Source organism: Oncorhynchus masou, chromosome 24 (genome assembly GCF_036934945.1).
Source record: "Oncorhynchus masou masou isolate Uvic2021 chromosome 24, UVic_Omas_1.1, whole genome shotgun sequence".
NCBI lineage: Eukaryota > Metazoa > Chordata > Actinopteri > Salmoniformes > Salmonidae > Oncorhynchus > Oncorhynchus masou.
In genome coordinates, this window is record NC_088235.1 from 79,590,814 (window position 1) to 79,614,788 (window position 23,975).

General features: G+C 42.5%; 1 protein-coding gene across 1 annotated transcript in view; it reads left to right on the forward strand.

Annotated features, from left to right (window-relative positions):
- LOC135512758 (potassium/sodium hyperpolarization-activated cyclic nucleotide-gated channel 2-like) overlaps window positions 1-23,975 on the forward strand; it is a 74,034-nt gene that overhangs the window by 23,933 nt on the left and 26,126 nt on the right. The gene's annotated exons all lie outside the window — the stretch shown is intronic.

The following is a 23,975-nucleotide window of genomic DNA, read 5'->3' on the forward strand; positions in this document are numbered from 1 at the left end:
ATACTAGGGAGCGACGAGGGGGAAATTGTGTGCTTGAAACAGAATGAATTTGCATTTGAATGAGGGATTATATAAACCAAGTCTCCAATCAGATAACATTAAGTCGGCTAGTACAGTAAGATAAAAGTTAGACTAAATTCACAGGAAAGGGTTTCCCTGAACCAATTTGACATGATCTGTATCCACTCCATACTATCATTCATACACAAGTGCACCCGTTGTAAGTAATTTCACCCGCATAAGGATAATGAATACAAACGTTCAATAGAGATGTGCTTCTCCCTATTCCTTACTCCCTAGTGATGGAGATACAACAGTTAGTGCTATGTTGCAATTTGTACCTACTCTGTAACTACACTACCTCTTTATGTAACTTCTCAAAAACATACATTTAGGCCACTTAATGTAGAGTGAAACCACACTCTCTGTTCCCTAGCTAAATATATGCCCATTACATTATCTCAGGACTGTTCGGACCGGTTACAACAAGTATGCTCCTGACACAGCACATCAATCCTTACTACTCCCTACTCGGTGACTGAGATGGAGAGAGAGAGATCTCTAGCTGAAGAGATGCACACGCCTCCTAACACAGGAAGAGCATGTAAAGCCAGGAAGGCCCCGTTATTCCTGGAACTGCTCTCTCTCTCATGCTCCCCGTCTTCCCTGATGTCAGAACTAACGATGTGACTACCGTGATCCAGCGAAGACAGCTCATCACATCTAGATCTTCCTCAGGCCATCAGACATGAGGGTGTTTTATTCACCATCAGCTACTTGAGATACAGTATACTGGGATACACACTGAGGCAGGCATCCGATTACACGGTGATAATGGCACAATGAGTCTGAACTCTCGCCTCCGATCCCCACAAAATGGTTTCTTTGTACAGGGTAGTGTAAACACAGGCGTCAGTGCGTGGTCGTATTGACAGCGCACTGTAAAAAGTTATCCGTGGTTTCGGGGGTTGAAACAGATTAGTCATGATACACTATATATACAAAAGTATATGGACGCCCGTTCAAATTAGTGGATTCGGCTATTTCAGCCTCACCCGTTGTGTATAAAATCTAGCACATGGCCATGCAATCCCCATAGACAACATTGGATGTAGAATGGCCTTACTGATGAGCTCAGTGACTTTCAACGTGGCACCGTCATAGGATGCCACCTTTCCAAAAAGTCAGTTCGTCAAATTTCTGCCCTGCTAGAGTTGCCCCGGTCAACTGTAAGTGCTGTTATTGTGAAGAGGAAAAGTCTAGGAGCAACAACGGCTAAGCAGCAAGGTGGTAGGCCATATAAGCTCACAGAACGGGCCCACCAAGTGTTGAAGCGCGTAAAAATCGTCTGTCCTCGGTTGCAACACTCACTACCGAGTTCCAAACTGCCTCTGGAAGCAACGCCAGCGCAATAATTGTTCGTCGGGAGCTTCATGAAATGGGTTTCCATGGTCGAGTAGGTGCACACAAGCCTAAGATCACCATGCGCAATGTGAAGCATCAGCTGGAGTGGTGTAAAGCTCTCTGGACTCTGGAGCAGTGGAAATGCGTTTTCTGGAGTGATGAAACACGCTTCACCATCTGGCTTTCCGACGGACGAATCTGGGTTTGGCGTATGCCAGGAAAATGCTACCTGTCCGAATGCATAGTGCCAATTGGAATGTTTGGTGGAGGAGGAATAATGGTCTGGGGCTGTTTTTTCATGGTTCGGGCTCAGCCTCTTGGTTCCAGTGAAGGGAAATGTTAACGCTATAGCATACAATGACATTCTAGATGATTCTGTGCTTCCAACTTTGTGGCAACAGTTTGGGGAAGGCCCTTTCCTGTTTCAGCATGACAATGTCCCCATGCACAAAGCGAGGTCCGCACAGAAATGGTTTGTCGAAATCGGTGTGGATGAATCACCTTTGGGATGAATTGGAACGCCGACTGCGAGCCAGGTCTAATCCCCCAACATCAGTGCCCGACCTCACTAATGCTCTTGTGGATGAATGGAAGCAAGTCCCTGCAGCAATGTTCCAACATCTAGTGGAAAGCCTTCCCAGAAGAGTGGAGGCTGTTATAGCAGCAAAGGGGGGCCCAACTCCTTATTAATGCCTATGATTTTGGATGAGCAGGTGTCCACATACTCTTTGTGATGTAGTGTACTTCTGACACCCAGAAAATCCACTTTAACGTTGAGAGAAAGGTATTGTCATTGTTTGCAATGTCCACACTGTTAGACAATGCGTAGGCTACTGATTTATCAGAGTGTGGCGTCTGGGCCTTAGGCGGTCAGAGTTTCTGTTTCTCATTAAGACATTCAGCAGCTCATTCTCAATGGCTCTCTAAAGGTACACATTGTCCCTCTCCATGTATCTCACCCGGTCACACATTCCATGTACACTCTTAGAAAAAAAAGTTCCAAAAGAGTTCTTCAGCTGTTCCCATAGGAGAACCCTCTGGGGAAAGGATTCCACACACATACACACACTCACACTCACTCACTCACTCATACGGGCACACACTCACTCACTCATACGGGCACACACAAATCAAATCAAATCAAATTTATTTGTCACATACACATGGTTAGCAGATGTTAATGCGAGTGTAGCGAAATGCTTGTGCTTCTAGTTCCGACAATGCAGTAATAACCAACAAGTAATCTAACTAACAATTCCTAAACTACTGTCTTATACACAGTGTAAGGGGATAAAGAATATGTACATAAGGATATATGAATGAGTGATGGTACAGAGCAGCATAGGCAAGATACAGTAGATGGTATCGAGTACAGTATATACATATGAGATGAGTATGTAAACAAAGTGGCATAGTTAAAGTGGCTAGTGATACATGTATTACATAAGGATGCAGTCGATGATATAGAGTACAGTATATACGTATACACACAGGCATGTCTGCTGGGTTTTCTCACATAGGAGACAAGGAATACCATCAACCTGTGTCCTAATCATCTGATGGTGTTGAGTAGAGGACACAGATACACTGTCGTAACGTGTCTGTCTCTCATATTGAGGACAGTGTGGCAACAGATGAAGCAGCAGCAGCAGCATGTCCCTGTGTCCTCTCTTCCTCTGAGGTGACACAACCCCCATCCCCCTCTCACCTCCATCCGTCTTTGACATCTAACTGGGTGAAACATCATCTGCCAGAGGACACAGCGTGCAAGTGGCCACGCCGCCCAGAGCTTTAGGCTTTATGTAACTGTTACTACTGTCCTTCTCCTCCTCCAGAGGGATGCAGCAACGCTGCTGAATAGGCTCCGAAGAAAGATGTGACCCAAGGGGCCTCTAGGGCAGAACAGTTCTCCACTGGGGTCCAGTCAACCTACTGTCTTCGTTGACTCAGCACAACCCCTGTGGTCTCTCTGGTACATGAGTCAATATTTCCATAGTGTGATTGGTATTTATTTGCTTCTTGTGAAAGCTCATTGGAATAAGACCAATCAAAAGAAAATCCTATGGAATGTGTAATGGGAAATGATGGTGTAGAAACACTTTACTTGTACAGTGGTTCCTCCTTTAATAGTTGCGAGCTTACGCTATGGGACTTAGAGGTAATTTGTTGTTTAGTACAGTTACCCTGCATCACCACTTCATTGCTCCAGACCAGCGTAAGGGGGGAGTTAGAGCACTGATTATGATTTTGGGTCCTACTGTGTCTCTAACGGACTATGAATCGGCAACATAAACCTAAATAGAAACTGATGATTGTGCACGACTTCAGTATTACTTTACCAAAACTTTTAGGATTATTTTGCTCTTACTGTAGTACTGTAGCACAATGCCTGAGTGGTGCAACGGTCTAAGAAGCTGTGTTGCTATAGATGCTGGTTCAATACCCCTGCCAGCCTCAACTGGGAGACCCATGAGATGAATGTAGGTTTTTGTTTTGTCTCCCTCTAAAAACAGAAATAAATCATTCTAAATAACAAACTGGATTTATTTTTAAATTAGTAACAATGTCTCACCCCACCGTAGGTGACATGAATCTCACTAGTGTTGAGTAACGTGCTGTTAAAAGTGGTGTAGGTATTATTTATTTAAAGAGCATATTGAAGTTAGAAGCAATAGCCTACAACTATTTTAGCACCGTTTCGCGCTGCTCTGAGACAAGCATGGGGACTGGTCTTGATAAATCAATGAGATTTTTATTTTCACGGAATCTCCATTTGGGTTTTTGGTTAGACTAGAATTAGAAAATCAAGGTGCAGATGTTATGCTCTTAGTTAAGAACAGGGACAGCCTACTCCTTCCTCCCCATCGGGGAATTGAACCCCGGTCTCCCGTGTGCCCTGCCCACACGACACAGGGATTTAGCTAAATAGTCCAGAACTGTACTCCCGACCGTCATATTGTACAGCGCCAGATTTTCTGTTCCATCCTAACGGAAACCCTGAGGGTTTTTCATTTTTCTTGGAATAGAAACATAATATTCATCAAATTAATTAAATTAAGCAAGTAACAGTCAAAAGTTTGGACACACCTACTCATTCCAGGGTTCTTTATTGTTACTATTTTCTACATTGTAGAATAATAGTGAAGACATCACAACTATGAAATAAGACAAATGGAATCAGTTAAGAACAAATTCTTATTTACAAGGACAGCCTACTCCTTCCTCCTCGTCAAGGAATTGAACCCCAGTTTCCCGTGTGCCCGCATTCTCTAGTACAGCCATTATTGAAGGATATCAAATGCTTCTCAAAGATGCCCTCTGCTGGTCAAACTAGCACTAACTAGCATTAATGGTACCAGTGGTTTACACTTAAATGACGTGCCATAGAATTCTGCCGCAACATGCAAGCTGTGCCACAGTACACTGCAACTTTTAAAGTGTTAGCTCACTGTGTTAACTCATGTATATGACTTTATCCCTATTCAGGTCCCCCTTGTCCTTCCTTTGGAGCAGCATGCTTCATTGGGGGTGTAGCACGTGTCCAGGGCGCTTACATTCCCGGCTCGTTGAGTTTTATAGGATCCTGCTTAAAACTTCTTATGGCTTGGGGATAGAATTTCGGTCTGGATGAGAAGTGTGCCCAAAGTAAACTGCCTGTTACTCAGGCCCATAAGCTAGGATATGCATATAATTGGTAGATTTGGATAGAAAACACTCTAAAGTTTCCAAAACTGTTAAAAAATGTCGGTGAGTATAACAGAACTGATATGGCAGGCGAAAACCTGAGGACAATCCATCCAGGAAGTGGGATTTTTTCGATGTGGGTATTTTCAATTGAATGCCTATAGAGTATCTAATAGGTTAGGACCCAGATTGCAGTTCCTATGGCTTCCACTAGATGTCAGTCTTTAGACATTGTTTCAGGCTTGTTTTCTGAAAAATGTAGAAGAATGAGACCTGTCTGTCAGTGGACTGTAGAATCATGCAGCGCTAGTTAGCGCGCGTGACCGAGTGCGCGCCCTTCTTTGCTTTTCCTTTCTATTGAATATGCTATTGTTCGGTTTAAATATATTATCGATTATTTAGACAATTGACAACCTGAAGATGAATTATAAACATCGTTTGACATGTTTCCATGAACTTTACCGGTACTATTAGGATGTATATGTCTGCATGTTTTGACCGCCTTTGAGCCAGTCGATTACTGAACAAAACGCGCCAACAAAACTGAGATTTTGGGATAAAAAGAGGGACTTTATCGAACAAAACAAACATTTATTGTGTAGCTGGCACTCTTGTGACTGCAACCATATGAAGATCTTCAAAGTTACGTGATTAATTTTATCGCTATTTCTGACTTTTGTAATTCCTTTACTTGGTTGTAAAATGTTTGTATGCTTTTGTAAGCGGGGTGCTGACCTCAGATAATCGCATGGTATGCTTTTGTAAGCAGAGTGCTGACCTCAGATAATCGCATGGTATGCTTTTGTAAGCAGGGTGCTGACCTCAGATAATCGCATGGCATGCTTTTGCCGTAAAGCCCTTTTGAAATCTGACAAAGCGGCTGGATTAACAAGAAGTTCATCTTTAAACCGATGTATAACACTTGTATTTTTTATGAATGTTTATTATGACTATGTCTGTATTTTGAATTTGGAGCTCTGCAATTTCACCGGATGTTGTCGAGGTGGGTCGCTAGCGGAATGCCTGCGCCAGAAAGGTTAAGCTAAGTCAGTTCTGACCTTTGACACCCCCTCTCCACACATCCACACACATCCACACATAAGTCATTGAGCCCCACCTCGTCCTGCCTGCCTACGGCATCCTGTGTTAGTTCAAGGGACAATTTAATTTCCTCCTCTGGTTCTGTGGCAGCTCCCACTCCTAAAGACAGCCATGCATCATGCCAGTACGCCACAGACCAGTGGCTTTATGTCCTTTAAAATATATAAAGGAACTCTGAACTCTTCCTCCCCTAAGTCTACAGGCTGATGGGAACAGATTGGATTTCAGAAAATGTAATGCATCTTTATATAAGTGCAGGAAGAGATATAGCCCCGGCTCTGCCTGTATCTCTGCTCTGAGCCTAATTTCATAAGATGGACAGTGGCACAGAAATATGACCTTGGAGGACAAGCTTTATTGTAGCAGACATGAAGGGTCACATGTCAGTGGAGCTTTAAAGAACTACACTTTCTGTCTGACTTCTAGTGAAGTGGAATATCCAATGCAGTAACTATTGTATAACTGACTCTCAACAGACTCACATAGGTGTCCGTCTTACACAGGTATTGTATGTGGGGTCTTTGTCTTTAAACACAGTGCACTGACTGTATGTTCTATGTGTGTGTTTGATTGCCATGGGGGTCCCTTTGTCAAATACTGTACTTCCTCCCGGAGCTTTGTGACAGAGTATGTGTGTGTGTGCTCAGTGTGATGTGGTGTCAGAGCTGCCCTTTGGCCTGCAGTGATACAGTGAGTCAGAGCTGTAGAGAAGATCAGACCTACTGACATTCAGCCACCGACGGCCTGGCAACTTAGTGGTAAAAAAAATATATACTTTTCCGTGGCGTATGTCTAAATCTCACAATTCACCCTTGTACCAAACACCCTGTACCTAAAGTGACAGTGGCAGGGGTTTTGGTAGGAATGTACACTACTGTTCAAAAGTTTGGGGTCACTTAGAAATGTCCTTGTTTTTGAAAGAAAAGCACATTTTCTGTCTATTAAAATAACATCAGATTGATCAGAAATACAGTGTAGACATTGTTAATGTTGTAAATAACTATTCTAGCTAGAAATGGCATTTTTTTAATGGAATATCTACAAAAGCGTACAGAGGCCCATTATCAGCAACCATCACTCCTGTGTTCCAATGACACGCTGTGTTAGCTAATCCAAGTTTATCATTTTCAAAAGGTTAATTGATCATTAGAAAACCCTTTTGCAATTATGCTAGCACAGCTGACAACTGTTGTCTGATTAAAGAAGCAATAAAACTGTCCTTCTTTAGACTAGTTGAGTATCTGGCGCATCAGCATTTGTGGGTTCGATTACAGGCTCCAAATGGCCAGAAACAAATAACTTTCTTCTGAAACTCATCAGTCTATTCTTGTTCTAAGAAATTAAGGCTATTCCATGCCAGAAATTGCTGAAGGGAGTAGTACACAACGTTGTGTACTACTCCCTTCACAGAACAGCGCAAACTGGTTCTAACCAGAATAGAAAGAGGAGTGGGAGGCCTCAGTGCACAACTGAGCAAGAGGACAAGTACATTAGTGACTAGTTTGAGAAACAGACGCCTCACAAGTCCTCAACGAGCAGCTTCATTAAATAGTACTCGCAAAACACCAATCTCAATGTCAACAGTGAAAAGGCGACTCCGGGATGCTGGCCTTCTAGGCAGAGTTGCAAAGAAAAAGCCATATCTCAGACTGGCCAATAAAAAGAAAAGATTAAGATGGGCAAAAGAACACAGACACTGGACAGAGGAACATTGCCTAGAAGGCCAGCACCCCGGAGTTGCCTCTTCACTGTTGACATTGAGACTGTTGCAAAAATTAAAGTAGGGTAGTTGGTCAGGGTGGATGGGTATGTTTCTAACGCAAACATCTAGCAACCCAAAGGTTGCGAGTTCAAATCTCATCACGGACAACTCAAGCATTTTTGTTAATTAGCAACTTTTCAACTGCTTACTACTTTTTAGCTACTTTACATCTACATAGCATGTTAGCTAAGGGCTTTGTACAAATGTAGTATAATGTGTTGAGATTGGCTGGGGAGTCCATATGTGATTGTTATGCAATAGATTGGAAATGGCACAAAACCCTTTTCAAACCAACTTGAGATTTAGAGTAATGATTGTAAGGGCGAAATTGTGGTTGTAGATCGAAATTGGATGTCATAGATCAATTACGGATGAGACCAAATCTGATCTGCTAACGTCCAAATCTGATCTGTTAACGTCCAAATCTGATCGTAAACTTTTTTAAAGAACTTTTTGGAAGACCTCCAAATGTAATCTAAATGAGGATTTCAATCCATTTTTAATACAACCCTTACTCCCTTAAACCTTTAGGGTCCTCTGAATTGAATTTCCTTCTAAAGAGCAACATATCTGAAGATCACATGTTTCTGACTTTGTCAGGGTCAGATTCTGGCTGTCCTTAGATTAAAGTCTTTCAATGGGTTGATATTTAGTCTTTCAAACTTATAAAGGGATTTCTCTGGGGGGGGGGGGGGGTCTGTCACAAGTGTAGAGAGAAGTAGGCAGGAGGAAGTCACAGATTTAGAACTACTGAATTTATTAAAGCACCATAATATAAAAGCTGGACAAAACTCATAGTGCAAAATAATGAAGTACTCAGGAAATAGTAGGAGAGATTCCTCAGGAAAACAAGCAACATTTACAATGACCGACAAAGACAAATGACAGAGGGAGTATATAGACAGTGATTGAGTGGGGATTGGCACCAGGTGTGTGTAATGATGACGAGACAAGTCCGGGGTTGATGAGTGAAGGGTGTTTACCAGCAGCAGGTTTGTCAGCAGCTAGAAGGCTGGCAACAGCGAACGCCTGAGCTGGACAGGAGGGTGAGCCAATGTGAAGGCTGGTGTGACAGGGTCAACACTTTAACATGTCTATGTTGATGAGGGGAGATGTATATGTGAGTCTCAAGCCAATGTATATATAAGAAGGCTTGCCCCTTGACACTTGTACCTTCAGTGGGTGGCTCCATGAGGCACCCCCAGCATCATACTTGAGTAAGCATATATGATAAAGTTGGCCTCAGGCCCTTTCAAAGTCCAAAATAGGCCAAGGCCACACCCCCCAACATGTCACATGACTCCTCGGTCAATCGGAGCAATATCAGATTATAATTGTACTAATCCCTTACTAAGTCCATCCATATACCTACTGTATGCTCAGTTTGGCCGGGCGGCCAGCTCTATGTTCTTGGGGATCTTCAATGCTGCAGAAATGGTTTTGTACCCTTCTCTAGATCTGTGCCTCGACACAATCCTGTCTTGGAGCTCTACAGACAATTCCTTCGACCTCATGGTTTGGTTTTTGCTCTGACATGCACTGTCAACTGTGGGACCTTATATAGACAGGTGTGTGCCTTTCAAAATCAAGTCCGATCAATTGAACTTACCACAGGTGGACTCCAAGTTGTAGAAACATCTCAAGGATAAACAATTGAAACAGGATGCACCTGAGCTCAATTTCGAGTCTCATGCAAAGGGTCTGAATACTTATGTAAATAAGGTATTTATGTTTTTTTAAATGTATAATACATTTGCAAACATTTCTAAAAACCTGTTTTCACTTTGTCAATGTGGGCTATTGTGTGTAGATTGATGAGGAAAAAATAAGTTTTCAACCATTTTGGAATAAGGCTGTAAATGTAACAAAATGTGGAAAAGGGAAGGGGTCTTAATTTCTGAATGCACTGTACTTACAGAATAATAAGAAATGCTCTGAGACCAGGGTTGGTTGTGGTAGTTTATGTTTTAGGGTGAATTGTTTGATTCAAGTGATGCCACTGACCTTAATTTTCTCCACTCTTGATTCTATTCCAACTTCCAGTTTTCAAAACATCATAAAACTGGTAGTTGATAAAAAACAATGTCCTACAAAGCCGTGGAATAGCGATAGTAAGGCGAGTGTATATGTAATTGTGGATCCAGAGATAGCCATCACTTTAACGGAATTCACCAGCTTCTCCCTAGGTTGATTGAATGAGGGGCTCCTGGGTAATTCTCCCACTGTGAGCTAAAGGCTAGAGCTGCCATATTCAAGGTGCGGGACACTGATCCTGACGCTTTTAATAAATCCCGCTATGCCCTCAGACGAACCATCAAACAGGCAAAGCCTCAATATAGGACTTAGATTGAATCCTACTACACTGGCTCTGATGCTCGTCGGATGTGTCAGGGCTTGAAAACTATTACAGACTACAAAGGGAAACCCAGCTGGAGCTGAACAGTGACGCAAGCCTACCAGATGAGCTTGATGCCTTTTATGCTCGCTTCGAGGCAAGCAACACTGAAGCATGCATGAGAGCACCAGTAGTTCCCGGACGACTGTGTGATCACGCTCTCCATAGCCGATGTGAGCAAGAACTTTAAACAGGTCAAATCAAATCAAATGTATTTATATAGCCCTTCGTACATCAGCTGATATCTCAAAGTGCTGTACTTGAAACCCAGCCTAAAACCCCAAACAGCAAGCAATGCAGGTGTTGAAGCACGTTGGCTAGGAAAAACTCCCTAGAAAGGCCAAAACCTAGGAAGAAACCTAGAGAGGAACCAGGCTATGAGGGGTGGCCAGTCCTCTTCTGCCTGTGCCGGGTGGAGATTATAACAGAACATGGCCAAGATGTTCAAATTTTCATAAATGACCAGCATGGTCAAATGATAGGTCTGGGACAGGTAGCACGTCCGGTGAACAGGTCAGGACTCCATAGCCACAGGCAGAACAGTTGAAACTGGAGCAGCAGCATGGCCAGGTGGACTGGGGACAGCAAGGAGTCATCATGCCAGGTAGTCCTGAGGCATGGTCCTACGGCTCAGGTCCTCCGAGAGAGAGAGAGAAAGAAAGAGTGAAAGAGAGAATTAGAGAGAGCATACTTAAATTCAAGCAGGACACCGGATAAGACAGGAGAAGTACTCCAGATATAACAAACTGACCCTAGCCCCCCGACACATAAACTGCTGCAGCATAAATACTGGAGGCTGAGACAGAAGGGGTCAGGAGACACTGTGGCCCCATCCCATGATACCACGGGACAGGGCCAAACAGGAAGGATATAACCCCACCCACTTTGCCAAAGCACAGCCCCCACACCACTAGAGGGATATCTTCAACCACCAACTTACCATCTTGAGACAAGGCCGAGTATAGCCCACAAAGTTCTGCGCCACGGCTCAACCCAAGGGGGGGCGCCAACCCAGACAGGAAGATCACATCAGTGACTCAACCCACTCAAGTGACGCACCCCTCCTAGGGACGGCATGAAAGAGCACCAGTAAGCCAGTGACAAAGCCCCTGTAATAGGGTTAGAGGCAGAGAATCCCAGTGGATAGAGGGGAACCGGCCAGGCAGAGACAGCAAGTGCGGTTCGTTGCTACATAGCCTTTCCGTTCACCTTCACACTCCTGGGTCAGACTACACTCAATCATATGACCCACTGAAGAGATGCGTCTTCAGTAAAGACTTAAAGGTTGAGACTGAGTTTGCGTCTCTCACATGGGTAGGCAGACCATTCCATAAAAATGGAGCTCTATAGGAGAAAGCCCTGCCTCCAGCTGTTTGATTAGAAATTCTAGGGACATTTAGGAGGCCTGCGTCTTGTGACCGTAGCGTACGTTTTGGTATGTATGGCAGGACCAAATCAGAGAGATAGGTAGGAGCAAGCCCATGTAATGCTTTGTAGTTTAGCAGTAAAACCTTGAAATCAGCCCTTGCCTTGACAGGAAGCCAGTGTAGGGAGGCTAGCACTGGAGCAATATGATCAATTTTTTTGGTTCTAGTCAGTATTCTAGCAGCCGTATTTAGCACTAACTGAAGTTTATTTAGTGCTTTATCCGGGTAGTCGGAAAGTAGAGCATTGCAGTAGTCTAACCTAGAAGTTACAAAAGCATGGATTAATTTTTCTGCATCATTTTTGGACAGAAAGTTCCTGATTTTTGCAATGTTACGTAGATGGAAAAAAGCTGTCCTTGAAACAGTCTTGATATGTTTGTCAAAAGAGAGATCAGGGTCCAGAGTAACGCCGAGGTCCTTCACAGTTTTATTTGAGACGACTGTACAACCATTAAGAGTAATTGTCAGATTCAACAGAAGATCTCTTTGTTTCTTGGGACCAAGAACAAGCATCTCTGTTTTGTCCAAGTTTAAAAGTAGAATGTTTGCAGCCATCCACTTCCTTATGTCTGAAACACAGGCTTCTAGCGAGGGCAATTTTGGGGCTTCACCATGTTTCATTGAAATGTACAGCTGTGTGTCATCCGCATAGCAGTGAAAGTTAACATTATGTTTTCGAATGACATCCCCAAGAGGTAAAATATATAGTGAAAAGAATAGTGGTCCTAAAACGGAACCTTGAGGAACACCGACACTTACAGTTGATTTGTCAGAGGACAAACCATTCACAGAGACAAACTGATATCGTTCTGACAGATACGATCTTTACCAGGCCAGAGCTTGTCCGTGTAGACCAATTTGGGTTTCCAATCTCTCCAAAAGAATGTGATGATTGATGGTATCAAAAGCAGCACTAAGGTCTAGGAGCACGAGGACAGATGCAGAGCCTCGGTCTGATGCCATTAAAAGGTCATTTACCACCTTCACAAGTGCAGTCTCAGTGCTATGATGGTGTCTAAAACCATTCTAAAACCAGACTGAAGCATTTCGTATACATTTTCTTCAGGAAGGCAGTGAGTTGCTGCGCAACAGCCTTTTCTAAAATTTTTGAGAGGAATGGAAGATTCGATATAGGCCGATAGTTTTTTAAATATTTTCTGGGTCAAGGTTTGGCTTTTTCAAGAGAGGCTTTATTACTGCCACTTTTAGTGAGTTTGGTACACATCTGGTGGATAGAGAGCCGTTTATTATGTTCAACATAGGAGGGTCAAGCACAGGAATCAGCTCTTTCAGTAGTTTAGTTGGAATAGGGTCCAGTATGCAGCTTTACGGTTTAGAGGCCATGATTATTTTCATCATTGTGTCAAGATATATAGTACTAAAACACTTGAGTGTCTCTCTTGATCCTAGGTCCTGGCAGAGTTGTGCAGACTCCCCGACTATTTGCATTGATCCCTCCCCCCTTTGTTTTTACACCTCATTTTACAAATTACTTTGATTTTGGATTACATTTTTATTGTTAATGACATGCTGGAAATAAAACATAATTGTCCATTTTAAGTGAGACCGCTTTGTTCGTCCTTTATCAGCTGCAGTTGTTTGATAGCAGTAGAAAAGTAGACATGTCATGCCCTGACCTTAGGGAGCCTTTTTATTATTAAATTTGGTTTGGTAAGGGTGTGATTTGGGTGGGCATTCTAGTTTGTCTGTTTCTTTGTTGGCCGGGTATGGTTCCCAATCAGAGGCAGTTGTCTATCATTGTCTCTGATTGGGAATCATACTTAGGCAGCTTTTTTCCCACCTGTGTTTGTGGGTAATTATTTGTTTTCTGTGAGTGTTTGTGTGCGCCACGGTTGCGTCACGTTCGGTTTTTGTTTACCTGTTTTTTGTGAAGGTTTCACTTCGATTAAAGATGTGGAATTACATGCACGCTGCGCCTTGGCTCATTTATGACAGGGAGTTTGAAGGACTGGGGATGAGATTATGGCAGGGGACAAGACCCTGTCATGGAAGCAGGCAGAGGCAGTGAAGTTAGCTCAAGAACGGAAGCCCGAGAGGCAGCTCCCAAAATATTTTGGAGGGGGCACACGGGGAGATTGGCGGTGTCAGGGTTTAGACCTGAGCCAACTCTCCGTGCTTGTGACCGGTCAGGCACCGTGTTATGCGGTGATGCGCACTGTCTCTCCAGTGCGCATTCACAGGCCGGTGCGCTCTGTGCCAGCGCACCGCATTTTTCGGGCGAAAGTAAGCATCCAGCCAGGATGGGTTGTGCCAGCTCTACACTCGAGACCTCCAGTGCGCCTCCACGGCCCAGTGTATCCGGTGCCTGCTCCACGCACCAGGCTTCCAGTGCATCTCCCCAGTCCGGTGAGACCTGTTCCGGTTCCACGTACCAGGCCTCCAGTATGTCTCCCCAGCCTGGTAAGCCCTGTTGCAGCTCCACGCACCAGGCCTCCAGTATGTCTCCCCAGCCTGGTAAGCCCTGTGACAGCTCCACGCACCAGGCTTCCAGTACGTCTCCTCAGGCTCCAGCCAGGACGGGTTGTGCGAGCTCTACGCTCGAGACCTCCAGTGCGCCTCCACGGCCCAGTGTATCCGGTGCCTGCTCCACGCACCAGGCTTCCAGCGCATCTCCTCAGTCTGGTGAGACCTGTTCCGGCTCCACGTACGAAGCCTCCAGTGATGATCCATGGCACGAAGCCTCCAGTGATGATCCATGACCCGGAGCCTGTAGTGATGATCCATGACACGAAGCCTCCAGTGATGATCCATGGCCCGGAGCCTGTAGTGATGATCCATGACACGAAGCCTCCAGTGATGATACATGGCCTGGAGCCTGTATGGATGATCCATGGCCCGGAGCCTGTATGGATGATCCATGGCACGAAGCCTCCAGTGATGATCCATGGCCCGGAGCCTGCATTGACGGTCCCACGTCCAGAGCCTCAGGAGACGGTTCCCGATCCGGAGCCACCGGCAACGGTTTGTACCTGTTTCCTCCAGCATCTTCACAAGGTCCTTTGCTGTTGTTCTGGTATTGATTTGCACTTTTCACACCAAAGTACGTTCACCTCTAGGAGACAGAAGGCGTCTGCTTCCATCTGCTTCCTGCTTCCTGGTAGGCCTTGAAATACATCCACAGGTACATCTCGAATTGACTCAAATGATGTCAATTAGCCTATCAGAAGCCTCTAAAGCCATGACATAATTTCTGGAATTTTCCAAGCTGTTTAAAGGCATAGCAACTTAGTGTATGTATGCTTCTGAGCCATTGGAATTGTAACACAGTGAAATGTAAGTGAAATAATCTGTCTGAAACAGTTGTTGGAAAAATTACTTGTGTCGTGCACAAAGTAGATGTCTTAACCAACTTGCCAAAACTATAGTTTGTTAAGAAGAAATTTGTGGAGTGGTTGAAAAACGAGTTTTAATGACTCCAACCTAAGTGTATGTCAACTTCCGACTTTAACTGTATATTGATATTGACTACTACAGTGGCTTCAGAAAATATTGACACCGCTTGACTTTTTACATGTTTTGCTGTGTAACAAAATGGGATTAAAATGGATTCAAATGTTTTTTATTGTCAACGATCTACACAAAATACTCTGTCAATGTGAAAGAAACGGATTTGGAAGAAAGAAAAAGTAAATACTAATATCTTGATTAGATAAGTATTAAACCCCCTTAGTCAATACATGTTAGAATCACTTTAGGCAATGATTACAGCTGTAAATCTTTCTGGGTAAGTCTCTAAGAGCTTTGCACACCTGGATTGTACAATTTGCACATTATTATTTAAACAATTCATCAAGCTCTGTCAAGTTGGTTGTTGATCATTGCTAGACAGCCATTTTCAAGTCTTGCCATAGATTTTCAAGATGATTTAAGTCAAAACGTTAACTGGGCCACTCAGGAATATTCAATGTCATGTTATCCTAAAAACAACACCCTAATCCTTGCCAATGACAAGCAGACCCCTAACATCATGCAGCCACCACCATGTTGACAATATGAATCGTGGTGTACTCAGTGATGTGTTGTTTTGGATTTACCCCAAACATAATGCTTTTTATTCAGGACATAAAGTTAATTTCTTTGCCACATTTTTTTTAAAGTTAATGCCTTATTGCAAACAGGATGCATGTTTTGGAATATTTTTATTCTGTACAGGCTTTCTTCTTTTCACTCTGTCATTTAGGTTAGTATTGTGGAGTAACTACGATGTTGTTGATCCATCCTCAGTTCTCATATCACATCCATTAAACTCTGTAACTGTTTTAAAATCACCATTGTCTTGATTGGGAAATCCCTGAGCTGTTTCCTTTCTCTCCGGCAACGTAGTTAGGAAGGACGCCTGTATCTTTGTAGTGACTAGGTGTATTAATACACCGTCCAAAGTGTAATTAATAACTTCATCATGCTCAAAGGGATAATCTTTGTCTGCTTTTTTTACCCATTTACAAATAGGTGCCCTTCTTTGCGAGGCGTCGGAAAGCCTCCCTGGTCTTCGTGGTTGAATCTGTGTTTGAAATTCCGTTCTCGACTGAGGGAACTTACAGTTATGTGTGCGGTACAGAGATGAGGTAGTCCTAAAAAATATATGTTAAACACTTTTATTGCACACAGAGTGAGTTTATGCAATTTATTATGTGAGTAGTTTAGCAAGCTGTTACTTCTGAACTCATTTTGCCATAACAAAGGGGTTGAATGCTTATTGACTGAAGGCATTTAGCTTTTAATTTTTAATTAATTTGTAAACATTTCTAAAAACATCATACCTCTTTGACATTATGGGGTATTGTGTGTAGGCCAGTGACACAAAATCTAAATTAAATTAATTTTAAATTCAGGCTGTAACACAACAAAATGTTGAACATTTCCATGGGTTTATGTCAAGGGGTGTGAATACATTCTGATGGCACTCTACATATATGTATGGGATTTGGAGATGATAGCAAACTGGCTACTGCTCTCTCCAGTGAACACATTAGAATGACTTTCTATAAGCAATCATAAAAATGTTTAAGTATTTTAAACATTCAAGCACGATAAATTACAAGAATCATAGGCATTAATAAATAATCAATAGGCATTTATTAGCCAATTGGGAGTGAAAATTGCATGCTTCTATGGATGTTTATGCCAAAAAAAAGCCAAGACCGATTGTAATTCATTTTGAATTAATTAGATTATGATTAAAATCGGATTACGTGGAAAACAAAAGGATTTGACTGATTGTTTGAGGGGGATTTCCATACGATTAATTAATGATTTCAACATTCACATATCCAGATTGTGTGTGGGTGTGGATGTGTGTGTGTGGGCGTGTGTGTGTGTGGATGTGTGGGCGTGTGTGTGTGGACATGTTGGTCCCCACAAGAATAGTAAATAAGCAAAAAATTGACCAACTAGGGACATTTTGCTATTTCTACGGGGTTAAGGTTAGATTTACATTAAGGGTTAGGAGCTAGGTTTATGGTTAGGAGCAAGGTTTAGGGTTCGGATCTAGGGTAAGAGTTAGGGTTAGGGAAAATTTGGATTTTGAATTGGACTGAATTGTGTGTCCCCACAAGGTTAGTCGTACAAGACTGTGTGTGTTTGTGTGTGCTCGTGGGTGCATGTACTCATAGGGGTGGGAGTGTTTTTCTATTTGGCTATGAACATTTTCTGTTTTACCAACCTTTTAATATTTCCTGTTTGGCAGATATCATATTTCATAAATGTTTCATAAATCAGTATTTTATCTTTTTGTATTTATGTTGACTTATTCTACTTATGTAATCACTCTCTTAATACTGTCCTATAATGTGTATATATATCAAAGCCTACCCTGGTGTTTTTGTAGAAGTAAAAATAGGTCTAATTATTATACAGTTGAGGAAGAAAATACATTTGTAGTAATGCTAAGTGTGATTGAAAGTGTTTCTGACACACCTTTGACTGCATGTACACTGAGCTTTACTTGGAGCTTCATTAAGAAGAGGTTGTCAAATACATAGCCAATTTATATTTTATCTCTATTTTCTTATAAGATGATATAAAAGTGAGAAGGATTATGCCAGATAACCAACCCCACAACAAGGACTACAGCCCAAGGGTCACAACTCTGTTTCTGACATTACGCTCTTCTCTGCAAGGGACAGATGTATTGGGGGGAGGGGTGGTCCATAATAGAGGAGGGTTGTCAAACTTGTTTTTTTTCTGCTTTGGAAAGGGTTGTGTGTGTTTTTTTATTGGGCACAGGAGATGTAGTGTGTTTTTCCCTGGTTTACATTCGCTCTTCTGCTTGTAGTTTTCCTATCAACAATGGCTTGACTTACTTTTGATATTACCCTAATAAAGTTTATGTAACGGCATTCATTAGAAGGTGAAAACCAAGGTGCAGCGTGGTCAGTGTTCATCTTGTTTATTTAACTGAACACTGAATAACCAAAACAACGAAGAGAACAACCAAAACAGTTCTGTCTGGTGCAGACACAAAAACAGAAAGCAACTTCCCACAACAACCCAGTGGGAAAACGCTACCTAAGTATGGTTCTCAATCAGAGACAACTGCCTCTGAGAACCACACCCGGCCAAACAACAAAGAAATCCAAAACATAGAAAATGAACATAGAATGCCAACCCTAGTCACACCCTGGCCTAACCAAAATAGAGAATAAAAGCCTCTCTATGGCCAGGGCGTGACAGTTTAGAAACATTTGTGAAGGTGAGGTTATTATTAAAATGTAGCTACTGCAGGACTATGATATGAAGTCGGTGTGCCCCGGCGCACTGACTCAACACTTGAGGTGAGGAAGTCTGTTTCAGGCCTACCAGAGTTACTCCTATAATCTAACAATAAAATGCTTATCTTTATAAAAAACATTTTGATAAAAACGTACGAGTTACCCTCCTTCTGTACTTCTATATTTGTATAGCAGACGCAGTAGCCATCTCACATAAAGAAATACATGACGGTGTCGTAGGATACCACCGGCATACTGTATCTTTATATCTCTGGGGTTAGGCCTAAACTTCTCTTCCTTTATATAGGCATTATATATAGTACCAGTCAAAAAGTTTAGACACACCTACTCATTCAAGGTTTTTTTTTTTTTACTATTTTCTACATTGTAGAATAGTAGTGAAGATATCAAAACTATGAATAACACATAAGGAATCATGTAAGTAACCAAACAAAAATATATTTTATATTTGAGATTCTTCGAAGTAGCCACCCTTTGCCTTGATGACCGCTTTGCACACTCTTGGCATTCTCTCAACCAGCTTCATGAGGTAGTCACCTGGAATGCATTTCAATTAACAGGTATGCCTTGTTAAAAGTTCATTTGTGTAATTTCTTTCCTTCGTAATGCTTTTGAGCCAATAAGTTGTGTTGCGACTGGGGTGGTATACAGAAGACAGTCCAATTTGGTAAAAGACCAAGTCCATATTATGGCAAGAACAGATCAAATAAGCAAAGAGAAATGACAGTCCATCATTACTTTAAGACATGGAGGTCAGTCAAGTGCAGTTGCAAAAACCATCAAGTGCTATGATGAAACTGGCACCCAGAGTTACCAGTTTCAGATTGCAGCCCAAATAAATGCTTCACAGAGTTCAAGTAACAGACACATATCAACTGTTCAGATGAGACTAAGTGAATCAGGCCTTCATTGTCAAATTTCTGCGAAGAAACTACTACTAAAAGACACTAATAAGAAGAGACATGCTTGCGCCAAAAAAAACACAAGCAATGAACATTAGATCAGTGGAAATCTGTCCTTTGGTCTCATGAGTCCAAGAGAGATTATTGGTTCCAACCGCAGTGTTTTTGTGAGATGCAGAGAAGGTGAACGGATGATCTCAGCATGTGTGGTTCCCACCGTGAAGCATGGAGGAGGAGGTGTGATGGTGTGGCCATGCTTTGCTGGTGACACTGGGATTTATTTAGAATTCAACCAGCATGGCTGCCACAGCAGTCTGCAACTATATGCCATCCCATCTGGTTTGCGCTTAGTGGGACTATCATTTGTTCTTCAACATGACAATGACCCAACCCATCTCCAGGCTGTGTAAGGGCTATTTGATCAAGAAGGAGAATGATGGAGTGCTGCATCAGATGACCTGGCCTCCACAATCACCCGACCTCAACCCAATTTTGATGGTTTGGGATAAGTTGGACCGCAGAGTGAAGGAAAATCAGCCAGCAAGTGCTCAGTATATGTGTGACCTGTCACATCTGCTCCTGCAATGCCCTCTACTGCTCATCCTGTGTCTCCTTGACCTGTCGCCACTACCCCAGTACTCTCTCCCTCTCTCTGTGTGTGTGATTATGTGGGCGGAGACATGTATGCTGGAGTCAGCGCAGATCCCCACCAGCTGCCACCTGTTCCATAATCAAGACCTCTACAAATACTCAACCTTGTCACTTCCACGCTGCCAGATCTAAATCTCTGCTCATTCTGCCCGCTCTGACTCTGGTCCCTGTCTCCAGTCCCGCCTCTCATCATCCTGGATTCCCCACTCTACTACTCCCTTGGATTCTTCTCAGGACCTGCTTACCCTGTCTCAACCCCCTCGCTCCAGCCTCAGCCTCCACACCTGGTTGATGGAGCTTGATGCGCCAGGTTTGATCTGAATGCATATGGATGTGCGTAGAATTTCTCAAATGTCCGGTAAAGTTAAATATTTCCTGTCATGTTGTCCGCCGCCAAATTTTGCTAAAGGAAACTCTGAAATGGCTTATTGTTTTTATAAAGATTTTAGAATATTCACATGAAAATGTGTCTCCAATTGGATGGAATGTAGTGAGGTGCGTACTGGCGGCAGAGAAGTCAGGCAAAGGAGAGCGAAAACTGATTTACAACGGTGTTGTTTAATATCCATAAACCACGTCAACAGAACAATACAAATAAATGGGTCAAACAAATCCCGGTAATACCAGCATACCGTGCACAAGCACTACAAGAAACAATTATGGACAAGAACATGGGGGAGAACAGAGGGTTAAATACACAACATGTAATTGATTTAATTGGAACCAGGTGTGATGGAAGACAAGACAAAACCAATGGAAAATGAGAAGTGGATCAGCGATGGCTAGAAGGTCGGTGACCTCGACCGCAGAACGCCGCCTGAACAAGGAGAGGGACCAACTTCTGCAGAAGTCGTGACATGGAAACCTAGCTGGAGACACCCTAAAGACAAATGCATTAGTCTAGTGTCACTTTGAACATGCCTGCACATCATGGTTCACTAGCAGCCCCAAACATCTAAATAATAAGTAACCAGCCCAACAAGCTTGTAAGAATTGTACTTAAACTCCCCCCTCAGACTTATCTGGAGGTTAAGCATCTTTTTGTCTACAGTGCATCTTTGTGTCTGTATCTATGTAATTGTATTTATGTTAAAAATAGGGACCACTGGAAAAAAGTCCCTGAGTTCATTGTGCAATCCCGGTACCTTAAAAGTATTTGTGTATATATATTTTTTTTATTTCGGACCAATAAAATCAATCAATCAATCAATCCGAACTGTGCAGAGTTCTGTTACGAAACACAAATGTTTAATAACATTTGAAGATTGTCAAACCAAGCCAAGTTGCATTTTCTGTTTGTTGAGATTTACATTTATTGTGGTGTTGAAAATGCTAACCATGATATTGCTCCCATCTTCCCATTCATCCATTCATATACATCATGAATGTTGGGATGGGCCATTGACATGCATGGAACACATCAGCACCATAAATGATTAAAGAATGGAGTTTGCATGTATGACAAGTCTGATGCTGCACTGAATTCCCCAACTGCATCACCACACACATGTGGAGATAATCACCACACACATGTGGAGATAATCACATAATTGTATAATTACACACTTGTCATGAACATGGCCTTATTTCTATTACAGCATATCGGATGGGTGTCATTCACATTGCATTCACCCAGTTCAATGTAACATCGATAGTTTCAGGCTACTACATGATACTAAAACTTTCCCTATACCCATCATGAGGTTGCTACAACCAAGCCTATGAATGAACGTTTACAATGTAGGTGTACACAGGTAGAGAGAAAATCTTTATGTGACGAACAGTGACACATTCAAAACTCCCTTGCACACTCTTGCCCGCATCTAGCTGATCGAGGGTGTAATAATTAGTCCAACAGTTTCTATTGGACAAATCCAGGTATGTTTATCCCTGTTTCGTTCTGCTTGCTTCTGTTTAATAAACGTTTTACAACAGAATTGGTGGAAGGACTACACCCCTGATCACATGGTAACACAGTTCACTTCATAACAGCCACGTTGTATTCCTTCTCGCATCTATGCGATCCCCTCCTCTCACCCTTTCCCTTCGTTTGTGGACTTCAATGCACAACACATCAGCTGTATGTGTATAGGCGAAAAAACCTTTCCAAGCAAAACCATATCATAACCGTCACACAGCCTACATAGTTTTCATCATATTAGCTAAAGTAACGTCATAGTCAACATAGCTAATAGAACTAACACATTAGTGAACCCGCTACAATCATACAGTAATGTTACAGTGTACAGTTAGTAAGCAGTTCAATAAGCAGCTTAGCAGTTATACTGGCAGGCCCAGGTGGCAATAAATTAGTAAAACCTTTGAGTAGGCTAAACTAGCTAGCTAGCTGCATTTGTTTGCTAAGTAGGTGAAGTGACAGTGAAAATAAATGACAAAATATAGTTATCTCTCTCTCTCTTGCTTCTCCTTCATTTTTGAAGAAATTAATTTGTTGTTAACTGTTCAACTATTGTCTCTCTCTCTCTGAGTCAACTACTCACCACATTTCATGCACTGCAGTACTAGCTAGCTGTATCATATGCTTTCAGCACTAGATTCATTCTCTAATCCTTTGACTGGATGGACAACACCTCCAGAAGTAGTAATAATTACTGTGTAAGTCTATGGAAGGGGTGAGAACCATGAGCCTCCTAGGTTTTGTGTTGAAGTCAATTTACCCAGAGGATGGAAGCTAGCTGTCCTCCGGCCATATCATGGTGCAGCCCTACAGAGTGCTATTGAGGCTAATGTAGACCTTCATTGCAAAACAGTGTGTTTTAATCAATTATTTGGCGGCGTGAAAATATTTAGTATAGTTTTATCTGAAAAGGATAACTTTTTAAATGTTTCACTACTTTTATGAAATTGACTACAGAGGATGGTCCCCTTCCTCCTCTGAGGATCCTCCACTGGTGGAGATAGTATTCTGTGATGCATGCTGTATTTTTCATCCACACATGACACCGCCCTGACAATATTATACGATGGGAGTGGCCATGTGACGTGTGTAGCTTTGATTCATTTCCTGCTTGACAGCTGATTTGACAGGAACAATCCATTTCAGCACACATTTCATATTGCTGATATAAAGTGGTGTGAAATATTTACAAGCAAAGCAGTCATATTAGTAGGCTTGTGAAAAGTCCATAAAATTGTTTTCGCATTCTGAGCTAATCACTATAAACGATAATCAGTATTTTTGAATTTTTTATTTCACCTTTATTTAACCAGGTAGACTAGCTGAGAACAAGTTATCATTTTGCAACTGCGACCTGGCCAAGATAAAGCAAAGCAGTTCGACACATACAACAACACAGAGTTACTCATGGAATAAACAAGCACACAATCAATAATACAGTAGAAAAATCTATATACAGAATGTGCAAATGAGGTAGGATAAGAACGGTATAAGGCAATAAAAAGGCCATGGTGGCGAAGTAATTACAATATTGCAATTAAACACTGGAATGGTAGAATGTGCAGAAGATGAATGTGCAAGTAAAGATACTGGGGTGCAAAGGAACAAGATAAATAAATAAATACAGTATGGGGATGAGGTAGATTGGATGGGCTATTTACAGATGAGCTATGTACAGGTGCAGTGATCTGTGAGCTGCTCTGACAGCTGGTGCTTAAAGCTAGTGAGGGAGGTAAGAGTCTCCAGCTTTAGTGATTTTTGCAGAGTCGGCCCGATCCAGTCATTGGCAGCAGAGAACTGGAAGGAGAGGCGGCCAAAGGAAGAATTGGCTTTGGGGGTGACAAGTAAGCTATACCTGCTGGAGCGTGTGCTACGGGTGGGTGCTGCTATGATGACCAGTGAGCTGAGACAAGGCGGGGCTTTACCAAGCAGAGACTTGTAGATGGCCTGGAGCCAGTGGGTTTGGCGATGAGTATGAA